Source organism: Scatophagus argus, chromosome 1 (assembly GCF_020382885.2).
Source record: "Scatophagus argus isolate fScaArg1 chromosome 1, fScaArg1.pri, whole genome shotgun sequence".
Taxonomy (NCBI): domain Eukaryota; kingdom Metazoa; phylum Chordata; class Actinopteri; family Scatophagidae; genus Scatophagus; species Scatophagus argus.
The window spans coordinates 28,640,794-28,660,512 of record NC_058493.1 but is presented as its reverse complement, the minus strand read 5'-3'; the positions used below and the strand labels follow the sequence as shown (position 1 = coordinate 28,660,512).

General features: G+C 51.6%; 1 protein-coding gene across 12 annotated transcripts in view; it reads right to left on the bottom strand.

Moving 5' to 3' along the window:
* LOC124063706 (serine/threonine-protein kinase BRSK2-like) overlaps positions 1 to 19,719 on the bottom strand; it is a 77,090-nt gene that overhangs the window by 56,153 nt on the left and 1,218 nt on the right. The gene's annotated exons all lie outside the window — the stretch shown is intronic.

The following is a 19,719-nucleotide window of genomic DNA, read 5'->3' as shown; positions in this document are numbered from 1 at the left end:
AGGGTCTGAATGTGATCGCGAGTCGCAGCTTTAGTCTGACTGCATGGTTTCCTATTGGCCGATTCTGTCTGACTGCTGTGAAGAAGCGCTGATGAAGGTCACAGCATGAGTGACCTGCTGGCTGCACCGGACGATAAGCCCACATCACAGTGAATCAGCACAGACTGGAACCTCCGGACCTCCTGTTTGCACTGGAGACACAGTGAGGACACACAGCGTCCCCTTCACTGTGATCTCTAAACGGACTTGTGGACGTCTCAGCACACAGGAAACATGACGAGGACGGCAGGAGTCCACTGAGAGCCTCTCTGGACATGAAAACATGAAAGGACAGGAGCTTCCCTGGTAGCCTCAGCCTCCTCCTCTTCACACACACTCACACACACACACACACACACAAAGACACGCACGCACAGACACACACAGACACACACACACACACACAGGCACGCACGCACAGACACAAATACACACAGACACACACACCTCCCTCTTCCTCTCTCACCACTGAATGCAGATTAATTACCTCACCCTCCCTCCCTCACCATTTCCTCTCTGCTCCCAGAGGAGAAGAGAGGAGGGGAAGACTCAACCAGAGCTGAGAGGAGACGTAGACGACGCAGAGAGGAGGAGGAGGAGGAGGAGCAGGAGGAGGAGGAGGGGGAGAAGGAGAAGGAGGAGGAGATGAAGGAGAAGGAGGGGAAAGAGGAGAAGGAGGGGGAGGAGGAGCAGGAGGAGGAGGAGGAGGGGGAGGAGGAGAAGGAGGGGAAAGAGGAGGAGCAGAAGGAGAAGGAGAAGGAGGGGAAAGAGGAGAAGGAGGGGGAGGAGGAGCAGGAGGAGGAGGAGGAGCAGAAGGAGAAGGAGAAGGAGGGGGAGGAGGAGCAGGAGGAGGAGGAGAAGGAGGGGGAGGAGGAGCAGGGCTCTTTTTTATTTGAGCCTGTACGGTGATAATAAAAGTCTGATGAGTCATAGGATCATCCCGTCTGAACTGAACACACAAAACACGACACGAAAGAAAAACTGAAGGTGAAGAAGTGACGGATGAGCGTGAGGGTGGAGGAGGAGGAGGAGGAGCAGAGACAAGACGAGGCTTCACAGCTCGTCACAGTCTATGAACGACGTGAACTACACCCGAAGTCGGGCACCACGAGGCATTTAAGAACAGGCAGAGCGCAGGTCAGCCTCTCCACATCTCAGGTTACGAGCTGAGGCAGGAAGTCCAAAGCTCAGGACGTGTTGGACCTTGTCTTGGAGGTGACGCAGGAAGTCGGACGGTGCTGACGTTTCTTCAGCCTCTGTGGTGTGATGAAGCCACCGCCTCAGTGAGTGAAATCACACCAGTATTTGTCTTTAAAGTGACATTTCTGCCACCAGCAGAGCAACAAAACGTCCTGCCTGACGTCAGCAGCAGCCATCAGCTCATCCCCCTCCTCCACCCTCCCTCCACCTTTATTATCTGGTCCTATAAAAAGAAATGCTCCACCACACATGCCCACAGAGTTCAGGATGCTGTGCGCTGCATTCAGGAGCCTGAGGAGACAAACCATCCCACTGTGGACTGACGCCACCACTCTTCTGTTTGTCGCTTCCATCCACAGTGTGATCCTCAGTCAAAACTTAACTTACCACAGCAGCACCAGCACGGGGAAATACTACACAATAAAAGCATCCATCAACGGGCCCACTTCCTGGCACTGCTGACCCACATCAGCTGCACCTGCTGATGTCCACCTGTGCAACGTTTACACCAGAAGACGGTGACGCCAGTCAGATGTATGGAGAAGGAGACGAGGACTGGATCCACCAATCAAATGAAACGTCGAGAAACGAAACATTAAGAGTCAGACATCACGTTCATGCATACTTCAATGCTGAAGTGTTTGTCTACAAAAAGCACTTTGATTCTTCGTGTATGTGTGTGTGTGTGTGTGTGGGTGTGTGTGTGTGTATGTGTGTGTGTGTGTGTGTGTGGGGAGGGGGGGGACACTTTGGAAAGGTCACAGAGCAGTTTTTCCTTTCTGCTAAATGTCTCAATCAAATGTAATCTCAGGATGGTGCCGAGAGGCTGACATTTACGGCCCCTGAAGACGCAGCAACGAGTTAAACCATGTGGCTCTCGCTGCGTCTCAGCGGACACCGCGAGGCTGACGGACAAAAGACGACGAGGCAAACAGCAACATGAGGACAACACGAGAGAACACACACACACACACACATACACACACACTCCTTGCACTGATTGGCTTTCAGAAAGTCTCCAGTCACCTCAGAGGCAGCTAATGATGCTCACATCGGGTGCAGCACCACAACATTCATCTTAACCTACTTTCAGCAATAATCTACATAAATACTCCCCGTTCTCCACAGGGAGGGACGGCAGAAGACAAATTACAGCCCCGAGGATAAAGTGAGGTGTGTGTGTGAGTGAGTGTGAGTGTGTGTGTGTGTGTGTTGCTGGGAGGCAGGCTGATTTGGAGTCGTGTGCTCCTGAGGCCGATGGTACATCAAAGTGCTGCCTTCAAGTGCTGCCTTAAATGCAGGCGATCCTCCTGCTCAGACACAAATCACTCCTCCAGCACCACGGACAGCTCCTGCTCCTGCTGCTGCTCCTCCTCCTCCTGCTCCTCCTGCTTCTCCTTCTGCTCCTGCTCCTCCTCCTGCTCCTCCTGCTTCTCCTTCTGCTCCTGCTCCTCCTCCTGCTCCTCCTCCTGCTCCTCCTGCTTCTCCTTCTGCTCCTGCTCCTTCTCCTCTCACAGCACTACTGCTGATGTGCTACTGATGCACAGCCCTACAGTGTTTTCTTATTTCCATCTGACTTTGAGAGGAAGAACAAGTCATAACATCCTTATAAAAACTTAAAGTCATTAATGAAACTTATTAGTATATTTGTTTTAGATGATCTTCATCTGGATTTGGGCTTCGGTGCCAAACAACAAGCTCACTCAACAGGGTCTCAGTGTTTATAGGCTGAGGCTGGTGGCTAACTGTCTACATCACAGCTTAGCCTGTTAGCTCACATTTGCCACTGAACACAAAGCGGCGGCTGAGGGGAAGCAGTCATGAACTCTGCGAATACACAACCCAAAGCACTGGACACCTTCAAATGTTGACACGAAGGTGACCAAAGTCCTGATTTATCCTCTGGGTAACCTTGAACGTCTGTGTGGAGTAAAGACCCTGTTTGGGTCTCATAGCAGGAAGGCATCAACATCAGCCTGCTCTGCTCTCCTTATCAGCCTCAGAGCTGCAGGAGCAGAGTTTCATCCAGCTTTGTGTCTCAGTGTGGAGCACGTGATGCCGCTGAGCGAGCCGAAGAGCCGAGCTGAGAGTCTCTGTGGGCCGAGGCCAGACCTCCACACGGCTCTGAGCTGCGATCAAAGGCCTCCACGCGGCGAGGAGTCCGCAGACTGCAGGGCTCAGACAGACTGAGCGCACACACACACACACACACACACACACACAGCTGAAGGTTTTCACCAGTCAGGAGCTCCGATCGTCCGTCCTTCCTCCGACACCACTGGGCTCCTACTGACAAACACAACATTCAGCTGAACAAAAGTGGGACGCAGCCTCACGTTAATCCCCACAGTCTGCACGCCTTTCATTACCATCAACACGCTTTATGAAACAGCTCTTTGTCTTCGGGGAGTGAAATTGCCCGTGAGCCTCCAAAATACATGACACTTTTGTGTCTTCATCAAATTTGTCGTGTTCTAGAAGATGAATCCCTCTCGTCTTTCCTCCGTGTTTCAGTATGCTGCACTTTGTGAGCAGACACAAAGGGATTCCCTAAAGTCTGTGAGCTGATGGAAAAGTGGAGCACGAGTTCATCTGCAGAGTGATGGGGGGCTTTATGAGAACGGGGGTTTAGGGGCTTTTGGAGCTGCTGCAGACGTGCAGCATCTGTGTGTGCTGGTGGGGGTGGTGGGGGTCCGCCGTTAAGCTGTAGTTGCTCTACATCCCACCACAACTGGAAGCACCGGTGGAAGGAAGAAGGGATGTGGGGGGAGGATAAAGTGAGACGGGGAGCTTCATCCCACTGCAATCCCATCAGCACAGAGGTGGAAACCAAAGCAAATCCCCAAATAAACAAAAGATCCTCCACTCTGGCCTCCAGATCACCTCCCCCAGCACCCACCTTTTACTGTACAAGGCCGCAGTCAGCAGCTACACCCCTCTGAGGTGGGGTCCCGCACTCTGTAATCCCAGGAAAGCCGGCAGGATTTCTCCTGACTCTGACTGATGTGTCAGTCTGAGATCTTCAGGAATCACAGAGAGACGGCTTTCACTTCCACACACGGAAATCATGTGAGGTGGTGAGGAAAAGATCTGAGGTCAAGTGCTTCTCAGCAGACCTCGTACCGAATCCTCGGTGTGAGTTCTGCACAGGCCCCAAACTTGCAGAGATGCTGGTGTCAGACATTAGCACGCTAACACACAACTGAAGCTGAAAGTCAGCACTTTGAGCCAAACGTCACAGTCTGGCTGCCCTGCTGGACATCAGTGGCACCTTTCCATTCATCCTGCTGCTACAAGTACACAAGGTTTCAAGGATCTACATCCATCATTGAAGTGTGACAGCTTTAGACCTCACCTTTAGACCCACAGACCTGAAGACGAGCGTCGTCAGAGCTCAGCGAACTCGTCGCTGTCATGCTGTCTCTTAACTCTCCAGGAGGGGGGATGATGAAGGGGTGAAGGGTAGCCGGGAGCTACATGGCCTCCTCCTCCTCCTCCTCCTCACAGACTGCAGCAGTCGTCCTCCAGCCTGAAACAGCGAGGCCAAACGCCACCAGCTCACAATCTATTAAAACCTTTCTGCTTCCAAACCAAACCACGCTGCGTTCAAGTGCAGCGGGAAGCAAACAGGAAGCTCCTTGACACGTCTCCAGTCACTGCAGCAGCTCATTCAGGCCAGCAGGAAGTCCATCTGCAGGTGCCGAGTAGGGACGGACTGATGCTCTGCCTGGACTGGATCATCAGGCCCACATTCAGGACTTTCTAATGATCAGTACTGGTGGGAACACAACAGATCACACACTGTATGTTCTGTACGTCTGACCCAAACAGCTTGAATGCACCATTAAAGTTAAAAGCATAAAGATTTCTTGGGGTCTTCCTGTCTGTCTGTCTCAACTGGACAGGAAGACTCACTCTTTAAAAACTATTAAAATAACACTCAAATCCGTCCTCGGCTGTCCTGTCCACCATGTTTTATTTACTCAAAATGAAGCCGTCATCATCAAACATCTCAGGCAGAAAATCTGTTTCATTGCTGTCTGAAGCAGCCGAGTCCCGCAGAGCCCCGATATGAAGAGCACAACGAAGCTTCCTGCTAATACCTGAGCCACGTCAAACGCTACATCTGTGCATGTACGGATATTAACGATCCGAACAACAACAAACAGGACGGTGATTTAAACTGGCTTTAAATCGGCGGGATGCGGCAGCAGCTGCGGGGTCGTCATTTATTCATGAGACACGGCGGCTCGGCCCACAGGGCGGGAACAATAAGACAACAGTCTGACGTCGCGTTTACAGACAAACCAACAAATGTGTTTCTCTCACTGAGAATCGCATGATGTCAGTTCAGAGACATGTGGCCAAAAGTATTTGGCACCCAAACATCACAGCCATAAGCTGCTGCAGGTGATTTGCTCCCATGCAGAGCATCAGTGAGGACCCACACCGATGGTGGGTGATCGGGTCCGGCTCACAGACGCCGTCCTGGTCAGATGGAGTGTCTGATCGTGACCAACGCTGTCAGCCTCGCTGCACATATTGACATATTAGCATTGAGAGCATCCAGCTGTGAGCAGATGAGAAAACTCACCAGGGAGCTAAACTCATCTCAGCAGAAGCCTCAGGCAGCTAACGGCCAATTAGGATCTTCCTACTTCCTCTCGCTCCGTCAGCAATTTCCTGTTGGCTGGAACATCGCTGAGCACAGCTGATCATCAATACAGCACATTTACTGCCATCACAGCACAGATTTACGTCCCTCACTGAAGCACACCGAGACGTGAGGACAACAGACAGACTGACCGCTGGAGTCACGTGGTCGTTAACTTCAACGCATGTTTTTACGCACACTGAAACTCTTCGCTGCAACACACACAACATGCAGTGAAACACACAGGAGGGGTGGGCTGCCGTGTCAGGCGCCCGGGGAGCACTTTGGGGGTGGGGAGCGCTTTTTCCTGCCGGTCTCGGGGGGAATCGAACCGGCGACTCTCCAGTCATAAGCCGCTTCTCCAACCTCTCGGCCACATTAAAGAACAGAAAGGAAATGAATGTTGTGTGCCAGGAAAAACGCCAGAGGAAGGCGAACTGGAGGGTCAGCAGTCTGCTGGTCATTCGATTGTCTTCATAAAAATGAGAATTAAGAACAAAAAATGTGGTTATTTGATCTCTAGTTGTGAACTGTCATATTTTTGTCCTTAAAGGGTCTGCTGAAATTTTCAACAGAATCCTTACAGCTCAGGATGAATGAATCCAAGAGAAAGTTCAGTTGTTCTTTAAAATTAAAGGGACATTAAGCTCAAATTATTAATATTAGAAAGCTGAAACCGCGGGGGCAACCAGACTATCGCCTCTAGTGGTACAAAGTGGTATTACAGTCAGGATTGGATACCGAGAGGCTCGTGGCTCGATGTTCAGGATGTTCAGGCTGTGGCAGGTGTTTTCAGTGTGGCCACATGCTGAACCGAAGCCGCCGCCCGGTGACGGAGGCGTCTGATCGATGGCTTAATGAAACTTTTATCACTCCAGTCTGTCCGCTGGATTAACGTCGCCTCAGCCTCTAATGGCTGCTCCTAAATCACTGCCATCAGAGAGGACGGAGCCACAGGGGACGTCCCAGCGGCTGCGAGCGCACACACACACACACACACACACACACGCTCACTCACATGCAGCAGAAAGACGACGGTTCAAATATTTAAATATTTCTGCTGGCGGACTTCCTGTGACTGTAATCAACAGACAAGCTGTAAGTTTAGAACTGAATGTGGGAAGTCTCTTCGGCTCACTGGCTTGTCAGGGGAGGTGAACTGCTTGTTAAATGGGCCAATAATAAAGAACAAGAAGGATCTGGAAGATTGTCTAACCGAGATAACAAAACATATCAAAAATCACTGACTTGTGTTTTATTGAAATTCCTGATTGGATTTTCAGGCGCCTGACGGACATCTAGCGATGACAAAAGAGAACTGACAGGTGGGATTCTGGCTCGGGTTTCCTGACGTGACCTGCTGCAGAGAACGACGTGGTGTGTTTTTACACGGCTGTGAAAAGCCTTATCGACCAAAGCTCAGCCGCTGAGTTCACGGCGTCCCAAGCGGAGCTTCAGCGCAGCAGAGACCCGAGCCCAGCCTGTCTGGGACGGGGACTTGCTGATACGAGCTGTTGAGGCTCCTCCTTACAACAAGTCAGTACGTTGTTCCCCATCCAATCAGCACAGCCGCACACCAGCAAACCTCCCAGCATCCTGTTGATGTGGCGGCTGAGAGCTGCTCTGTCAGCGCCGCAGGATCACGAGTCTGTCACACTCCAAATAAACAGCTCACAAATGTGTAACAGTAAACAACAAGATGAATTTTCATCCACTCAGTCAGGCTGCCAAACACACACACACACACTGTGATGGAGAGTGAATGACAGACGGCAGGAAGCTGAGCACAGCTGAATGACACACATAAATCCTATTATGTGTGTGTGTGTGTGTGTGTGTGTGTGTGTGTGTGCTGCTGTCAAATGACCCACCGGCTCCACGTAAAGCCACACTCGATCACACACTCCAGTCTCTCTGCAGTTTGACGGTTCTGCACATCATTAAACTTAACAAACATGTTTCACACGACGTTACACATCACACACACATCTGACACGCACAAACATACAAACCCCACACACACAAGAACATCTCGTCCTGTCTGCACGTCGTTACTGCACGACTGCAAGTGTGAATGATGCTTAATTCAGTCTTCTGAAAGTTAGTTTCATTCGGCTTTTGGATGTTTGTTGCTGCATGTTGCTGCCGAGTCAACGCGTGCACACACACACACACACACACACACACTGAACTACACGGCAGAGACTATTTGCTGTTTCAGAGACACGATGTCTGCAAGCCTCCCATTTTCTGAAATATCACAGAAGAGGAAGAAGAAGAAGAAGAAGAACAGGAGGAACGTGGCGGCCTGAGAACCTCAACAAACCACCGCCGGCTGAGCAGCAGCCGTCCTGATGGACTCCTGAGCGGAGGGCTGAACAGGTCTGTGTAGTCCGTCAGTCCTGTCAGGATCAGCAGCCTGCCGGAGCTCCAGCCAATCCTCCATCAGGCCTGACCGACGGGACCGAGGCAGAGCGATGACGAAGCCGCCGGCTCTCATCCCTCACACATCGCCCTCCCACCCGACTGCGCCCTGACAAATACACCCGCCCTGACAAATCCCTCCATCTTTAGCCCACCATCGCTCTTCATCAACCTGCAGTCCTCACCATCTGCAGTCCCCACCTCCTCCACCTCCTGCACGTCCATCCGTCTTTCTCTTCAGTTCGAAGCCACACGGTGAGGAAGACACAGTGAAGCGCGAGGACGGGACAGCAGGACAGACGGAAGACTTTAGAGGCTACGGGACAAAGAAGGCTTTCGTTCAAGTGAACCTGAAGGACACCTTTCTTACTGCCAACCAACGCCTGCCCGCATCACTGAGTCCCGCCTCACGCTGCACGTCGGACGGCTCCGGCCTCCACACCGTCCCTTCATTCCCGACAACAGACACCTCGTCTGGCATTAGTGAACTGACAGCTGACTGACGCTGGTGCATCAGTTTGCGTGTCTCTGTGTTTCTCTAAATGAGGACACCAAGCGGCCTGTCAGACACAGATTTGGGCGTGAAACACTCTGAAGTACCTGAATGCACGAGTGTGCATGTTTTCCGAGCAGATGACAGAAATATTCCCTGAGACCATCGGAGCAAACAGAAAGGACTTTAGGCCGCTGAGCACTTTGCAGAGGCTCCCTTTGTGTGAATCACAAGCAAACGGCCGCCGCTGAAAGGCAGCTCAGCTTTAACGCTGAAAGGCCCGTATGGTGCGGCAGACAGGACGGCGACCAATTAGGCCTGACCTCCCATCGAGGAGCGCCAGTGGGCCACAAGCCGCCGAGCGACGGTGGAGAGCAGCAGCAGCTGGCATGTGAAGACAGGCGGGCTGCACCCACACAAATAAAGTGCTGTTCAAGAGCAACACGACATACTGTCAGCCGTTACCGTGACTCATTTCACTGCACCAACAGGAAGTGCTGCGACCTGCTCAGGTGCTTCTCCGTCTTAACAGCAGCAGCAGCAGACAAACAGACAAAGATCCTTCACTTCAGAGGCGTCAACGCTGGGAAACCTGATGCTGGTAATTCAAACTTCAAATGTGGTTGGAGAGCTGCAGGAGGTGCATGCTGGGATGCAGTACGCAGCGTTGTGATTGGCTGGTGACGTGTGTGTGTGTGTGTGTGTGCGTCATGTCTTTCCTCTCCTGCTCATCCTGCCTCACTTCCTGTCGTCTAACACGCTGTACCACGCTGCCAATCAGCATCCACATGATTACATCATCCACTGGATCGGTTTCCACACTTGGACGGCAGCCGATCATCATCATCATCATCATCATCACCACAAAGCTGTTGTCTTTCATCTTCCTCTTCACATTCTGTTTATCCGTCTCTTTGTTTCTCATCATCAGCTTATTCACATCTTTTTCTTCTCTTTATTCCGTCATATCTCTTTTTCCTTTTTTTAACAAGCTTTCTATTTTCATACCCCTCCCTCTCTCCCTCCCTCCCTCCCTCCCCTGTTCTTCCTTCCCCTCCCCCCCTCAGCTTTTATTCATCCCCCACCATGCGTGCCCCTCCCCCTCTCACTCTCTCTTTCACTCCATCCTCCTCTTTTGCTTTCAGCGTTGTCTTTGTCTGCTCGGCCTGGTGTGTATGTGTGTGTGTGTGTGTGTGTGTGTGTGTGTGTGTGTGCGTGTGTGTGCTGCTGGCAGGGGTCCAGAGCTGAACAAGCCTGTATGACTCTTTGAGATGCTGGCTTGTATTTTTAGCTCGGGCTCTCCTCTCCAGCTTCCTCCTCGGAGAGCCCAGAGGAGCTGACCTGCTCCAGCTTCCCCCCGATGCCTCCCCCCGATGCCTCCCCCCGATGCCTCCCCCCGATGCCTCCCCCACATCCCCAGTTGCTCCACTACCAGCACAGCTCCTGGTCTGAACACAGGCAGGTAATGAGATGGCAGCGCTGACTCTGTTCAAAGAGGGTCTTCCACCTTCATATTGTGTCTCTGCAGAAGCCTCAGATGCTCTAACAGCCACTTCACTGTGTCTTCCAGTGCTAACGTCATCCATCGCTTTGCCCCTCAGTGTGTTCGTTTGGTGTTTGGCTCACTTTCACCCAGCAGCCCTGCGGCGGAGCAGTGCGGCACTACGGGAGTCCGTGTGGGGGTTTGGCCTGGAGGGCTGAGGCTGCGTCAGCAGGGTCAAGCAAGGGGACTTGACTTGGTTTGCCTCACCAGCCCCTAAACCCCAAAGAGGCCGCCTGGTTTACCGTGCCTGAGGACGGGGGGAAGGAAAAGAGGATGGACTGCCGGGCCGGGCAGACAGGAAGTACTGGACTGGCAGCTCTTGGATGTTTCACTAACTAGTGGAGAAAATGAACATCAAGCTGCTCCTGACTGTAAAACAAACCCAACAACGTGACTCAGGACGTCAACGCAAAGCAGGAGCTTCTCTTTTCACAGACCTCAGCCAACGTCACACACAATGTTAAGTTTTCTCAGTGAAGAGGAAACGTTTGTCACATGCTGATCTGTTCTGTCGATAACACAAAGCTGTCAAACTCCGCAGTGTGCCAAGCAGGCGCAAAATGGCATCCATTTAGCGTCTGTGTACCTGGACACAATTTTCCACTCTCTTTGAGTCTGTACTCGACGTGTGTGTTCATCCACGCTAACGCACACACACACGCGCGTGCAGCGTGGTGTTGGGCCATCTGGCGGGTGGTGTAATGAGGGTCACGACCTCCTGTCGCCCCCCTCCTCCTTCATTACCGAGCTAATATTTTCACGACAGCAGCTTTTTCTGAAGCGCGGTCGTCCTGTCGCAGCTCTGCACATGAAAGTCGCAGTTAACACACCCAGAAAAAGCAAAAGAAGGACAGAATGAAAGATTTTTCATTCACTTTAAGCACTGAAGCTGTTTGTGGATGTCAGGACTCGTTCAGGTGTAAACAACAGTAAACAACTCGACCAAACCTCAGCTTGTCCTTTTGTTTGGCTCAAAACCAGCAGAGTCTCCTTCACACTGCATGGTGGGATTAGCGGCAGATTAAGGCCAGTCCAACCGGGACGCGACCCTCACCCACCACCCACACTCCCATTGTCTTCTGACGGAGGGCCGAGAGGATCCAGCCGGACTCAGCTCAAACTCCCTCCTCTGCTCTCCTTCATATCATCGCCACACAAAAACCAAACATGCCTGTTGTGTGATGAGTAAATGAATCCACGCCATGCTACATTTAGCCTGTTAGCATGTGGATGCAAAGACACTGTAATGTTAAAGTCCCAAACAAACAAAAAACAAACTAGAAAACAACAAAAACACGTCAACAACTCAAAATGAACAGCCGCCCTCAGCCTGCAGCAACGTTTGTCTTCAAATGATTTAGCACAGCGTGATTCATTTATGTGCTCATCTGCAACCTGCAGGCTCATGTACGTCATTTACACCTGCTGTACCAGGCTGTCTGTCACACACACACACACACACACACACACACAGATAACCGTAGCTATACCCTGTAACGCAGAAAGAGTTTCACAAAATGTTAACACAGCCGAGGTCCCTTTTCTGCCTCCAACACCAGCAACAGCAGTAAGACGTGTGTGTGTGTGTGTGTGTGTGTGTGTGATATCACTGCAGAGAGGCTGCAGCAGCAGGCTGTAATGCAGCACTGCAGCCTAACAGCACTCTGAGCTCCCTGCAAACACTGCAACACACACACACACACACACACACACACACACACACACACCTTCCTCTCCTCCACTTGGATCTGGGTATGATGACCTGTACTGATCCCGGTCCAGTTCTTCATTTGATATCTCAGCACACTGAACACACCGTGTGGACTGTAGCTGCTGTGGCAGTGGGCCAATCACACGGCACATTTAACTGAAGAACATGCAGTGATTGGCTACAAGTTAAAGCATTCAAACAGTCCTCGCAGTGAGGAGCAGCCAAGAAGAAAAGCCGTTACTGCGATGGTTTCAAAGTGAGATCAGTCCTCATAAAGATATGAGTACAAGCCGAAATGTGTGATGGTGTGTGTGTGTGTTTGTTTGTGTGTGTCTCTCCCAGTGTGTACTGTGTCACATACAGCCTCCACCCGCCTGGGAGCACCGGTACCCGCCAGCACCGCCAGTAAAGTGAGTATGATGGTGTTCCTCACGCCAGCCCGCCTGCCCTTTAATGTGATGACGGCACCTGATTGGATGTTTGAGTGCGGCTGACGTGCTGCTGCTGACGGGCCATCTGTGTGGACCAGACGCTCCAGCTGAAGCACATGAAGCACACAGCGCCGCAGCCCGCCTGCCTCTGCACGCCCCCGGTGCTCATGGGTAACGCTAACGAGCAAACTGTGAAAAACCTCATTAAGACTTCGCCCCTATCTGCACTCTCCATCCGTGGCTGCACCCTCTTCGCCTTGAAACCCCGACCTGAAGGCGCCCGCTGCCACGAGCACTCGGCCATCCCGTCATGCACGAGTCAGGGGTTTTAGCTGACGGAGGGACGGGAGGGTATTTATCTCACACGAGATACCAAAAACTCCATATTTCCACAGAGTGAAGTGAGGGCGGAGTGTGGGCACAGGGCCCGGCCACAGAGAGGAGCGTTAAGCTGCTCTTCAAATGCTAATTTCCCTGCTTCAGTCCTGGACGATGCAAGTGCTGACTCAGGGGGAAAGTCCAGATTGCTTTTGGAAAGAGATGAAAGTGAGTTTCTGAGAGGCAGAGAGAAGAGGGGATTTATACTCAATTTCATTAAGGTTTTGGCTGGAGGAAGAGGCCTGCGGGACCAAAAAGGTCCAAAAAGATAAGGGGCTTATCTGGAGCCGGAACCCATCGATTACCAGCTGTTGATCTGAGGCGCTAATTTGGTCTCTTCTGAACGCGGCCGCATGTGAAGACGTGTTACTCGGGCTATCAGACCTGACAGGAAGCGGGACTGGATTAAAGAAGAGATGGCCGACGGGCAGCAGAGCAGATCCCGAGCTGCTCCGGTTCAAATGACCTCCGGTGGGTTTGTGTGTGAGCTCGGCTCATTTAGTCTTTACAGCAGCACCGCCTGGGTGTAAACCTTTAGCACCCAAATGCATCTCGGACACATCGGTCCCATGCGAACCTTCTCAGGCCCTGAGGACATCTGGGACATCTGGGACGTCTGAGCCTACTGGTCACCCCGAGAGTCAAACCCTCCGACATGATGTCAGACAGGTGCAGACACCAACACTGTTTAAGCCTCACTTAAAAACTTTCCTTTTCCACACTGCTTACACACTAGTGTAATTCTTTTAAATGTCTGTAAAATGTAAACAAAGTTGGCTTGAAGCCACAGGTGCAGGGCGACGCCGTCTCTCTCTCTCTCTATACTCTGAGCTCCTCTCTCGGCCAGACGCTCTCTCACTGAACGATGTGACTTTGGTACCAAACTGCAGCAACTCCTGACATTAAACCAGATGTGGAGCCACCTGCACTGTAACGCCGGGAAACGTCACGCCACGTTTGACGTCACGTCTGGCGTGACGGCTTGTATGAGGTTTTGATGCTTTGTGCAAACCAACTGACTCATCACATTTTTGCTTGATGAATCAGATATTAGACTCCCGAAGTGCCTCAGCAGCACCTGGAGGGAACATGAAGCTCCTCTACGCTCCACAGGAAACCAGCAAACAAACACGTGGTCTTCTGTGCTGGCGGCACCTTCAGCAGCTCCACCTTAACAGGAGCTGCAATCAGGCTGATAAGTGTTGATGATGGAGACTGAGGCACCGCCGGCGCAGCCCAGCAGGGCCTCTAAATTCCATTTCCCTCCGATGTGATGGACGCTGCACCGCACGCGCTCAGTAGCGGTACTGATTCTGAAGGCAGGCGGAGCTCTCGCAGCAGGTGACATCACATGAACATAAAGACTGCACGGACATCCACGTGTTACCGCCGCCAACACAACAATCAGCAGCTCTCACATGACAATCACCAAGCTGATTAAAGCGCCGCCTGCCACCAACACGCACAACACGAGTCCACACGGAGACAGAGACATCACGTCCACCGACAGACTGAGAGGACACGCAGCGGAGAGAGGAAGCTGCAGAGGAGCAGGACGGCGAGATGGGGGTCAAACTGAGGATGCTGCTGTTACACGGTCAGCGGCTTCAAGCCCGAGGCCACCAGGGCGTCCCAGTTCAGTCCTCATCGAACTGAACTCGTGAGGGGAAACGCTGTCATATTCACAGTGAAATGACACACAAACAAGAACGATTTCAGGATAATCCCAGCATTAGGATATAAATCATTCAAAGAACACACACACACACACACACACTCTTCACTCTTCATCTACCTGGACGTTCCAGCAGCCTGCTGACTCACACAGGGAGTCTTGTTAATGACTGACAGCCACAGGCTGCAATCTAAACTAACTCAACACTGGGTGTCTGTAAGCTCAAGGCGTCCTGGTGTGTGTGTGTGTGTGTGTGTGTGTGTGTGTGGGAGCCACAGTAGCATGACTCGAGCTAATTGAATCCCGCTAACAGCATCCCCACAAACAGACTTTGTTCTTCCTGTTCCCACGCTATCAAAGATGTCCTCCATCTGATCTGAAAACTGGTTTCCTTTTCTTTTCTTGCATCATTAATTCACTTAGCACTTCTAAGAGCAACGTCTGTTCCAGTCTGCTTTCATTCCCGCTGTGGCTCCTCTCAACACGCCGCCCTACAACGTGGAAACACAGAAATCAAATCAGAGTAAAACCACATCCAGTGCAGGTCACACGTGATTCCCTCCACAGACTGACACTCCTGTTGGACTTTTCTTCTTCTCTGGACTTGACTTCCTGCTGAATGTCGAAGCATCAGCTTAAACGCAGGCTGAACGTGTCCTGCAAACACAGAAGACTCAGCCGAGCCTCAGAAAAGAAAGTCCTTAATGACTCACTGGAGCATCGGTGACGCAGAGGGAGGCCTGAGAGGAGGAGGAGGCCTGAGAGGAGGAGGAGGAGAAGGAGGAGGAGGAGGAGGAGAAGGAGGAGGAGGAGGAGGCCTGAGAGGAGGAGAAGGAGGAGGAGGAGGCCTGAGAGGAGGAGGAGAAGGAGGAGAAGGAGGAGGAGGGAGGCCTGAGAGGAGGAGGAGAAGGAGGAGGAGGAGGAGGCCTGAGAGGAGGAGGTGGGGGAGGCGCATGCGAGCGATGGAGACGTAGAGAGAGAGGAACACGGGGGGGTCATTGTTTAATGGCTCAGGCAAACCCCCACCCCACCCAGAGGGGCTGTGAAGATCTACAGCGAGCATACCTCCAGCCAGCCACGGCAGACAGCATTCCTCCGGTTGCCACGGTAACCGAGCGCTCAGCTCGGCGAGCGAGGGAGGGAAGCCAAAGGGATGTACTGTATAGGAAAGAGGGAGGGGGGATGGGGGCTTTGATAGTTTTGATTATCTCCCCTCCCGTCTGCCCTCCCAGCAGACTACCAGCCGCGTTCCCTCCCCCCTTCCTCCCGCGGTGGTTTTGGAGCTCGCTCAGTTTTTGAGTGTTGCCTGAAAGACGCACAGAGAGGACAACGCGAGGACAGAAACGTCCCCATCAGCCCCGTCCTGCCGCTCGACCGTTCAGCGAGTCCGAGAACATCAGCACGTCCATGTGACGTCTTCAGACGTGAAAAACACGCCAGGACTGAAGCTTTGTGATCACCGCAAACAAGTTTTCTGCTGTGCAGTGAAACCAGCAGGGACACAAGAGTTTCACTTCCACAAACATGATCACAATCACACAGTTCAGTCCTAATTCAGCTCCAAACTGCACGCCAGACGCCAGCAACGCTTCAGTCGCCGCAAAACAGACACTCCAGCGTTTTCTGGGCATTTGAAAGGTGCGTTTTATTTCCACTGAGGGGCATAATGAAGCAAAGACAGCAAGTTCAATAAAAAAATCTCCTCAATACGACCATACATGCAAATGTGCAACACACACACACACACACACACACACACACACACAGTGAGTCATGGGAGTGTTACCACCTGCAACCTGCTGATAATGAAGCTGTATTTCAGCCACCTAAAGGCAGCCATCTGTGCAGGGGCTCTGCCTGCTGCCCACACTACCCCCACCACACACACACACACACACACACACACACACTAGAGGGACTACAATCTTTAGGATGTTCCACGTCAATAACATGACACTTTCACTATAATACAACAGGGACAAACACACACACACACATATATAAACACACATATACACACACACGTTTCCATTACAGGCTGCAGACAGATAAAAATGAATGAGGTGCTTGTTGAAGTCCTCACTTTAGCTCGTAGCCTCCGACGGCTCAGCAGTTTGCGGTGTTAACGAGCAGGAAGTGTTGGGCATCGTTAAACACACACGCTGGTTACACTGGATCCCAGTTTATAATCCCCTTCATGACGACAAAGTTTAAAGGCTCACCATCGAATACAAAAACTCTCCATGCATTCCTTTATTTTGAAAGGTCTCTTTCTGCTTCCTTCTCTTTCTTCCCATCCTCTCTGCTTGCCCGACAGCTCGCCTCGCTGTATTCATGTGGTCCGGTTGGTGTTTGGTGTTTTTACTGTTCTGCTGTCACAGATGACGACAACTCGTCACTGTGAGCGCGACCAAAGAGTCCCAACAAGAGGAAATTACGAAATAAAAGCAAAGACGCACGGACGGCGAAACAAAGCAGTCAGCTCAAATCATTTTCTGTTTGTTGGTGCCACAAAGTGTACAGAGTTGATGAAAAAGCAGATCTGGGAGGCTGAGAAATGAAAACAGAGAGAAGACTGGCCACAGTGGCAGGAGGAGGAGGAAACCATGGCAACCGTCCCCACCGCCGGCCAACACGCGGGACGGAGCCTGGGAAACCAGAGGGAAGAAAGCAGCACTCCACCCCCCCCACACACACTCGGAGACACACTGACTAATTGTTCACAGTCAGCACGGCGGCATTGTTCCAGCTGAACACACACACACGGGACACACACACACAACCAGAGGTGAACCAGAAGCTACAGGGCCGAAGCGCCGCATGTTTACACACGAGGTCATACGTGAGCACATCGCGTGTTTGATTCACTGCGTGATGTCACATGTGATCACCAGCCAGGAAAACACACCGAGCCTTAACACACACTGAGCCTTAACACACACAGAGCCTTAACACACACCGAGCCTTAACACACACCGAGCCTTAACACACACTGAGCCTTAACACACACTGAGCCTTAACTCACACCGAGCCTTAACACACACCGAGCCTTAACACACACAGAGCCTTAACACACACCGAGCCTTAACACACCGAGCCTTAACACACACCGAGCCTTAACACACACCGAGCCTTAACACACCGAGCCTTAACACACACCGAGCCTTAACACACACCGAGCCTTAACACACACCGAGCCTTAACTCAACACTGTTCTCATTATCAGCTCATGTCTCTGATCGCTTGTTAATGCTGTAAAAAGTGACAAATCAGCTCATCTTAACTCAAAGCAGCGCCTGTCTGCTCTCACTTGATGAACAATTTAATTGAAGATTTAAACTGCTATTGATTGGTTTTCTTACTGGTGCTGGACGTCCAGTTGGTTTTTGTCCAAACCAAAATGCGTCCATTAACAGACTGCACTGCTTTCATGTCTCCCTCACTGCATGGACGGACACTGGATGGGTTCAGCTTCATGCTCCTTCGTGTGATAATAAAGTGAATAATCCGTCCATGTCCAACATCTGGAGAACAAGGAGCGTGAGTGCACTCCCTGACACACACACACACACACACACACATCAAAACACGTCTCTACATGATCTCCACATGCATGTGCACTTAACCACAACATTTCAGTCAGTGTGTGAGAAGATTCACAGCTGCTGGTCTGATTCTCCACCTCAGGGACACAAAAGGACGAAGTTTGGAATAAGAAACGTGCTAACGCTGCCTTAACGTTTGGTCACATTTGCTGGCTGCCGGGTGCACAACGTGGGGCTGCGGCGAACAACACACACACGTCTGGCATCATTAAGAGACCAAATGTAAAAACATCCAGCTGACAGAAACACTGTGAGCAGCGTCAGGCCACGGGTTGACCTCTTTAACCTGATACTTGGTTAAGTAGCTGATTGAGAGCAGATCATTCAACCAGAAAACCCACCTGGAGACAAACTCAACCAGCCGCCAGCAGCTGATCTGGTCGCTCTGTTGTCCAACCCTCGTGGTGGACAAGCTGCAGGACTGGTTGACTTTCTGCCAATCAGACGAGAGACTGAGCGACCAAAAGTTGCAGCAGAGCTCGTTTATTGGACTGACCAACAATGCATGTTAAGACCCCATCATCTGGAGAAAGCTGGCTTTGACCTAAGATGGATGAGTTGGGCGGCTGTGGTGTCTGTACTGCACTGTGGGCCGCCTGGTGAAGCACAGGAAAAGGACAATGAAGAGCACAGCTGATAGGACAGAAAGTGGTCCTCCAAGCGGAGCAGAGTGGTGGATGTGTGGAACCTGTACTCCTCTGACTCAGTTACCGGAGCGAATCCTTCTGAAGGACAAAGCGAGTTAGCTTTGTGTCTGCGAGTGCTCGCCGCTGCAGCTTCACTCGGTCAGCTGACGAGGAGCATCGTGTAATTAACACAGCAGCTGTTACAATCCAACTCCACCAAGCAGCTAATTGGTTGGTTATGAATTATTCACCCGTCGAGGGAGCAGCCGGAAGGAAACACCTCGACCGCTTCTGCACGTGTCCACAGAAACCAGGAGGCTGGACTGAGCCGTCCACTTCACCACACCAACTCATATCAACCTTCGCACCCCCTGGTGGACCTCCTCAGATCCTGTTTCAGGCGCCCGTCACATGGCAGGACGTGAGACGCTTCACTGCTCCGTGTGCTTTGACGAAGCTCTTTTCTGTTTACTTTCCAATCATTAATGGTCAGATGTTGGACAAGAGCCCCTTGAGGAGCTCCAATGGCTGCTTTTCCTCCTCAGGAACTTCAGCCGTCTGTAATGGAGATTTTTACGTGAAAACAATGTGACAGCGTCAAAGGTGTCGGCTCAGCTTCCCAAAAAGCCACCGCACACAACCTGCTGAGCGCCAAACACACCAACAGAAAGTCTGAGGTCAGCTGGTGGACCTGGTGGAGCACCCAGCAGCGACAGAGCAGATATTCCCCTCAGGAGGTGGTGGAGACCAAAGAGGAGCTAAAACAGAGTGAACAGTGGACTTCTGGAGTTCACTGTGATGAGCGTCCACTACATTAACATGACAGTCACCACACCAGAGAGCAGAACATTTATTAGAACCACAGCACAGTTCAACAGAACCACAGTCTGCAGCCTCCACTAAGCTGGACCAACACGTCTAAAACTGAACACATTTCTCC